The following is an 8,370-nucleotide window of genomic DNA, read 5'->3' as shown; positions in this document are numbered from 1 at the left end:
AAAACTACTGTTACAGAAACACCAAGAAGCAAAACTACAAACATTATAGTCCTGGGAGAGAATGGACCTACAGCTGGAAGATGCATGACACTGGACGGTGACAGCCAGAGTCATCTGAAAACCATCAAGCCAATGATCATTTCCACCAGGACCACCACCACCACCATTGGAACATGGAATGTATGAACAATGTACAAAACACGGCAAAACAGTGTATGTGACTGCAGAGTTGAGAAGATTTAACCTCACCATCCTGGGAGTCAGTGAGTCAAGATAAACTAGTTCCAGCCAGAGAGTTGTTGCTGGAGGGCCTGGGAAGCACTCCTTAGATGGGAGACACACAGCCAGTGAATAATGATTACCACCTTTCGCACAAAGAAGAGTAGAATTAATTTGGACATGATACAGTGCTATGCCCTAACTAATGACAGTGGCGAGGAAGAGAAGGATGATTTCTACAACAGAGAGTGAACATCATCCAAGGCCAACCCAAGCGAAACATTATCAACATTATGGGTGATTTTAATTGCAGGATTGTCAGCGACAACAAGGGCTACGAGGAGATCATGGGGTAGCAAGGTTTAGGTGAGATGAACGACAATGAGGGAGAGATTCACCGACATATGCGCCACAAGCAACCTGATCATTGAAGGGAGCTTCTTCCATCACAGAAGAATGCACAAAGCAACTTGGGTATCACCAGACCTGTTGATGGAGAACCAGATTGACCATGTTCCGGAGAACTCTTCAGGATGTACGTGTCAAGCGAGGAGCAGATGCTGCTTCAGGCCATCATCTTTTAGCAAGGCTGAATCTCAAGTTAAAGAAGAACTGGTCTGGAAGTCCCAGTCAATGCCAGCAATATAACACCATCCTGCTGAAGGACAACAACAAGCAAGAAGAATTCAGCATCACCCTCTCCAACAAGCTCCAAGTACTGCTGGAAGAAGACACAGTAAATAAAAAGTGGCAGAGAGTGAAAGAAGCAGTGACAGCAACATGCCAAGAAGTAATGGGCCCCAAAACACATAACCACAAGGAGTGGATGTCAACAGAGACATGGAAGGAAATAGAAGAGAGGAAAACAAAGAAGTCAGCAGCAAATAATAGCAGAACAAAAGCTACAAAGGCCAAGGTGCAAGAGGAATTTACAGGAAGGTCAAATGCAGTATCAGGTTGCACAAAAGAAACTAAACAGAGATGCTGGCAACAGAGACTGAAGAAGCAGCTCACCATGGCAATATATGGGACCTGTACGCCAACATCAAAAAGCACACAGGGGAAAATACATCACGCCAAAGAGGCCACTAAAAGACAGAGATGGTGGAGCAATACCAGATGAGGAGGGGCAGAAAAAACAGATGGGTGGAGCTCTTTGAGGTTACTTTTGTAAGTACATACTGTCTTTTTAAATGTGCTTCCATTTCATGTATTTTCTGGGTGGAGCCAAAAAATTATATTACTACTGGTGGGTCCTGACTCTGGATTTATTTGGCAGCCGGAGGGAGAGACTCAGCCAGTAGATTATTGTGTTTATTTGGATTTTTAATTTGAGTATAGTTATTTTCTTTGGATTCTTCTAGTTTTACTCTTTTTTTGTTTCTATCTTTGGAATTCTATTTACTGGATAGTGTATTGGGACTGGGCGGCACGGTGGCGCAGTGGTAGCGCTGCTGCCTCGCAGTTAGGAGACCCGGGTTCGCTTCCCAGGTCCTCCCTGCGTGGAGTTTGCATGTTCTCCCCGTGTCTGCGTGGGTTTCCTCCGGGCACTCCGGTTTCCTCCCACAGTCCAAAGACATGCCGGTTAGGTGGATTGGCGATTCTAAATTGGCCCTAGTGTGTGCTTGGTGTTTGTGTGTGTCCTGCGGTGGGTTGGCACCCTGCCTGGGATTGGTTCCTGCCCTGTGTTGGCTGGGATTGGCTCCGGCAGACCCCCGTGACCCTGTGTTCGGATTCAGTGGGTTGGAAAATGGATGTATTGGGACTTGTTCTTTTGAGAATTTAGCTATGTTTTCCTTTTTTTGTTTGTTAATAAATTAAAGATTCTTATTTGCCCTTCTGCACACAAGATGGGAGTTTACATTAATCACCCTCCTCAGTGTAGGAATTTTGCTATATTTTGGAACATCTCTTGTTAATTTTCCAGTGCCTCATATTTCGGGCTTGCTAGATTGGAAGCCTGCAGCTAGATGTTGTGGGACTACCTGAATTTGAAGTGAGTGGCCTTGGGAAGGCTGGTTAGGTTGTGGGCCTGCCCTTTTATGATGCCTCACACAGCAATATCAGGCAGTTAGCGATGAATACAGCAGATAAAGCAAAAGATGACCCAAAAAGATTCTTTCAGTATTTTCGTAGTAAAAAAAACAGTCAGGAAGGATGTAAACTGCATCAGGAATAGTAAAGGGGAATTAAAATATACAGATAGGAAAATAGGTGAAGCTCTAAACTTGCATTTTTCTGATGTCTTCACATGTGAGGAAGCTGATAACCTCCCAGCGATAAAAGGGACTACTAAGAAGGTAGTGAGTGATTTGGAAATTGTAGAGGGAAAATTACTGCTCAGTTTAAATAGGCTGAAATCAAAGAATTCACCAGAACCAGATAATATTTATCCTCAGGTTCTTATGGAGGTTAGCGAGTACGTATATAAACCCTTGACACATATTTTTAGGAAGTCACTGCACACAGGGGGAATTATTAAGGACAATAAAATGGCAAATATTATCCCATCACAGGAAAATTAATGGAAGGAATTATTGAGGGAAAGATTGAGCTGCACATGACAAGAACAGGAGTTTTACTGAACAGTCTGCATGGATTCAGAAGAGGGAGGTCATGTTTAACCAACATGGTGGAATTCTATGAGGAAGCAACAAAAGTATATGATCAATGTGGAGCATATATTATTTATCTAGACTTTATGAAAGCAGTTGATAAGTTGTCACATGAGAAGTTGGGCATCAAACAAAAAAAAATGGGAGAGCAGGGTGTTGAATGCACTATGGGAGGGCTGAAAATCGAAAGTACGACTTAAAAGAAGGATTCAGGAGTCACAGTGGACTTGACACTACCAACTACTGAAAGTATTCAGAAGACATTAAGAATGCAAACAGAATGTTAGGTTATACCTGTATAGTACAATGTGTGGAGTACAAGTACAAGAAGGCTATGTTGAAGATTTATAGTGCATTGGTAAGGCCTTATCTGAAGTACTGCGTACAGTTTTGCTCTCCAGGCTACAGAAAGGATATAGCAGTACAAGGAAAAACTCCAGAGAAGAGAGACTAGGCAGATTCCAGGGCTACATGGGATAAATTATCAGGAAAGATTACAATAGCTGAGTCTTTTCAGTTTAAGCAAAAGCAAAAGAAGATTAAGAAGTTTGAAGTGTTTCAAATTATGAAGGGAATTAGTATAGAGGATCAAGACTGTTAGATACTTTAAAATGAGTTCAACAAGAGCACAGGCACACAGTTGAAGATTTGTTAAGGGTAAATTTTGCACAAACATTAGGAAGGTTTACTTTATACAGAGAACCATAGACACATGGAATAAGCTACCAAGTAGAGTGGTAGACAGTAGCCCTTTAGGGACTTTGAAAAGTAAACTTGATGTTATTTTAGAATAATTGAGTGTATAGGACTGGCAAATTTGTTGGGCTGAATGGCCTGTTTTTAACTAGCTTGTTCTAATATTCTAATTTTTTAATTTTGTGTTCCCCTTGATGTGAAAAACACTCCATGTTCATATGCACATGAACTATTGTGTGTGAATGATATCTTATTTATGGACAAACTATGACTTAACGTATGCCCAATTTGAATGTAGAAATAAAGGGAAGACTTCACAGATCTTAAGCAACTAAACTGAATTTTGTTCTGGCTTTGATTTTAGGTATGTTTCGGGCTTTGAGTTCTATATTTCCCTATGAATGTGTTTTCTGAGTTTTACTCTTAAGTACTTCATTCTTTGCAACTTAATAATAATAATAATAATAATAATACATTTTATTTATACAAGGCGCCTTTCAGGGAACTCAAGGACACCGAACAACAATAAATAAATAAATAGATAAATAATTAAATAAAAGACACAATTATAAAAAACTTAAAACATCAGAAAATCTAGAAATTAAAACCAAACAAAACCATTATAATCAGGAGGAAAAAGAAAAAGCCATTTTAAACAGATGCGTTTTAAGTTTACATTTGAAGGATGAATATGATTTGATATTTCGGAGATCCGCAGGCAATGAATTCCAGAGCTTGGGAGCAGAACGGCTGAAAGCTCTGCTCCCCATGGTGGTTAGACGGGCGGGAGGAACAGTCAGATGGGTGGAGGAAGAGGATCTAAGGTTACGGGATGGAATGGCAACATGAAGAAGGTCAGACAGATATGGAGGGGCGAGGTTATGGATGGCCTTAAATGTTAATAGTAGAATCTTAAAATCAATACGAAACTTAATCGGGAGCCAATGAAGCTGCTGCAAGACCGGAGTAATATGGTGAATAGATGGGATTTGAGTGATGATACGTGCTGCAGAATTCTGGACTAACTGAAGCTTATGAAGAGATTTATTCGGGAGACCAAAGAGGAGTGAATTGCAGTAGTCCAGCCAAGAAGTGACAAGACTATGAACAAGAATGGCCGTGGTGTGAGGAGTGAGGGAGGGGGCGAATACGATTAATATTACGTAGGTGGAAGTAAGCAGACCGGGTGATGTTATTAATGTGAGATTGGAAGGATAGAGTACTGTCGAGGATGACACCCAGACTCTTGACCTGAGATGATGGGGAAACAACAAAGTCATCAATAATAAGAGAAAGATTATTGGTTTTGGATAATGAAGATTTTGAACCAATGAGGAGAACCTCAGTTTTGTCACTGTTTAATTTGAGAAAATTCGAAGAAAACCAGGATTTAATTTCAGCAATGCAGTCAATAAGCGAGGGTGGTGGAAAAGAGGAGGTGGGATTACCAGCAAGGTAGAGCTGGATGTCATCAGCATAACAGTGAAAATTAATGTTATATTTGCGAAAAATATTGCCAAGGGGAAGAAGGTAAATAATAAAAAGAAGAGGCCCCAGGACAGAGCCCTGGGGCACACCAGAGGTAACAGCGGTGGGTTTGGATGTGAAGGTTTTAAATTGTATGAACTGAGTGCGGCCTAAGAGGTAGGATCTAAACCAATCAAGTGGAGTGTGAGTAATGCCAATCAGAGATAATCTATTAAGGAGAGTGGTATGACAAATAGTATCAAAGGCCGCACTCAGATCAAGGAGGATGAGAATAGTGATTAGACCGGAGTCAGCAGCCATAAGGAGGTCATTAGTAATTTTAACAAGTGCCGTTTCTGTACTATGAAGGGGGCGAAAACCAGACTGGAACTTTTCATATAGATTATTATGAGATAAATGGGTGTGAAGTTGGATAGCTACTATTTTTTCAAGAATTTTAGAGATAAAGGGCAAGTTAGAAATGGGGCGAAAGTTATTGAAATTAGTAGGATCAGCACCAGGTTTTTTTAATATTGGGGTTATAGCAGCAGTTTTAAAAGATGAGGGAATAATACCAGTAGTGAGAGAAGAGTGAATGATGGCAGAAATGAGAGGGACTAGAGAGGGGAGGCAGGCTTTAACCAGAACTGTAGGCAGGGGGTCCAGCTGACAAGTAGATGACTTGGATTTGCAGATGAGATCTGAAATTTCAGAGGAAGTGGGAAGCTGGAAAGAAGAGAAAAAGTGAATAGGCGAGTGTAGTTCAGAAGGAATATAGAGAGGATCTGGACCAAGGTGCTGATGTATCTTTTGGATTTTCTCGTTGAAAAAAGACATAAGAGAATTACAGAAAGCAGTTGAGTAAAGGTGAGATGGTAAAGAGTCTGGAGGTTGTGTAACATTATTAAGTAAAGAAAACAAAGTCTTCAAAAACTTCTGCTTACTCTTTGATTTGTCATTTCATCTCCGCCTCTCTGACAAGCTTTTCTGAATTAGTCTTATTTTCAGATTTAGACAATCATGTTAATACTTGTTTCCAAATGATATGTCCTAATAGTAACATATTCAGAAAGAGTGGATTGATTCCAGCACTGAACCAGAGGAACACCATGTTTAAGTTCAGAAAGGAATGGGGGGGGGGGGTATTGGCCTTACACATCTATTCAAATTAAATAGGAAGTGAATATGAATTAAAACCAACTAAGTACCATGACTAATACAGTGACTTAATGTTCTAGCTTGTGCAGGAGAACAACAACATGCATCATAACTGCATCATAAAAGCTAATATTGGTGGCATGTCCTGCAATGAAGGAGATTAGAATATCATTTACAACACAGTTTATAGTAAACTCTGATCTGACCAGGACAAAATTCAAAATTCAATACTCAGATTTCTCATAAAAAACTAATTTGCTTTTCTTCAAAATTGTAAGATGAAAAGGTTATGTGGAAGTTTGCCTATTATTTAACATTAAAATATGAGTGATTTATTTTAATAGAGGTCTATCAATGGCTACTTTGAAAGACCCAGGGGACAATACAATTGAATAATTATTTATTAAATAAGTCCAGTATTGGTTGTGCAATTACTGCAAGTGTCTTTTACCAAAGTATGGTTGAAAGAGGGTCTAGAGTAAAAGCAGTAGGCTTCATTATAGTACTATTAAGTGGAATTAGTTCATACATTTTGAGTTTACTATTTGTCAGCCTAGTTACTGTGTTGAATAAGAATCATGGGTTGTTAATATTTTTATCAGTCTGGAAAAAATAAGCAAAAAATAGCATTTTTAAAAACCTTTAAAACATTCATGCCATGAAGACCCGTGATTTTACATTTTTATTTATGACCTTCTAATTTAAGACGTGTGCTTTTATTAAACCATGGCGAAATTCATTTCACTTTGATTACAACTAAATCGAGAGTAACAGATTAATGTAATGTCTCTTTCATATTTTAATGTATATTTTTATAAGTATCCAAGCTTATGTTTCTGGTTTCAAAAATGTCAATAATTCCTAAAATACTACAGCATACTACGCTGTATCATAAGTCATTTATTAGTTATTTTTGAGAGTTTTATATTGCTTTTTACCCAGAAATAACACAATGGCCCCAAAATAGGACAGAAGGATTTTGTAGTATCACAAAAGCAAAAAAATGATTAATGTACATTAACATTTTAAAAATGTTTGTGTGAGAATGCTAATGATATAAAGAACAATGTGAATAGCATTGTTCAGTACAGCACAGTAAAATAAACAAAGTTAAGAATGACAAACTGAACAAATTACACATCCAACTCTGCATGTCTGAGAGGCCTTTCATCTCAATGTTCTGGTTCCATTTGAGCATTTATTATTAAGGGAAGAAGCAAACCAAGCAATTTTTTGAAATGGATTCATACACAGGAGAGATAATTACATTGTGGATGTTAATGACATATTTAAAGTATGATTCTGAGAGAATGTATTACACTCAAAATTTATATAAACCACACACAGAAGAAAATCGGGGAATTACTTTTACTGAGGGTGTTAGCTACCACCACAACAGAATGTGAATATTGAAGTCAACCATTAAGATTACTTTGATACAACCAACAGCTGAATGTTGGATAAAAGTTTAATAAATTGAAGTAAGAATATGTAATGAGCCTTGTAAATTGTCATAGAACTATATTCAATTTTAATGCCAAATATTTGGACCTGAAAAGATGTAACTTTTTTGTAATATTCAAAGTACATCAGAAGCAGTAATAGCAGTAGTAGTACTAGTAGTACAGTAGTTGTAGCATTAATAGTAAGAGTAGTAGTAATGGAATTGTCACATCATTAATAATCACTTCTACTCTGATTTAAAGAGATAGGTAAAACCATGAGGAGAAGCCACAACTAAAGAATGCTGACTTATGCTTTAGTAAGGAAACAGATATTTGATTTGCTTCACAAAATAATATCAGTACTGTAATTTGAACTGTTTTATTTACTAATAAACAGTTTAAAAAACAATATGTAAAATGTTTTTATGCGAAAGTTTTTGTTATCTGAAGTATTAATATTTATATAGGGACACCAACTGGTAAATCTCACTTTATTTTCATTCCAAATGGTGGTTTCTGTATGGTGGCTTTATTTTTTTACTCATTGATTTTTTGACTTTAGCAGAAAGATTGTGATTCCATTCTGAGAATCCATGAAAATTCAGGCTAAGAAATATTTAATTAAATGTCATTTTCAGCCTTATTTTTTCCTGCTTTTTTTCCAAATCAGAGATGCAGACAAATGTAGCCCATGTTATAGGTAAAAGACAGATAATAACAATAATACTAAAAGTATTTGTATAACACTTTTCCCATGCCCCTCTAGACTA

The sequence above is a fragment of the Erpetoichthys calabaricus genome, chromosome 2, assembly GCF_900747795.2.
Source record: "Erpetoichthys calabaricus chromosome 2, fErpCal1.3, whole genome shotgun sequence".
Taxonomy (NCBI): Eukaryota; Metazoa; Chordata; class Cladistia; order Polypteriformes; family Polypteridae; genus Erpetoichthys; species Erpetoichthys calabaricus.
Note: the sequence above shows the minus strand (reverse complement) of the source record.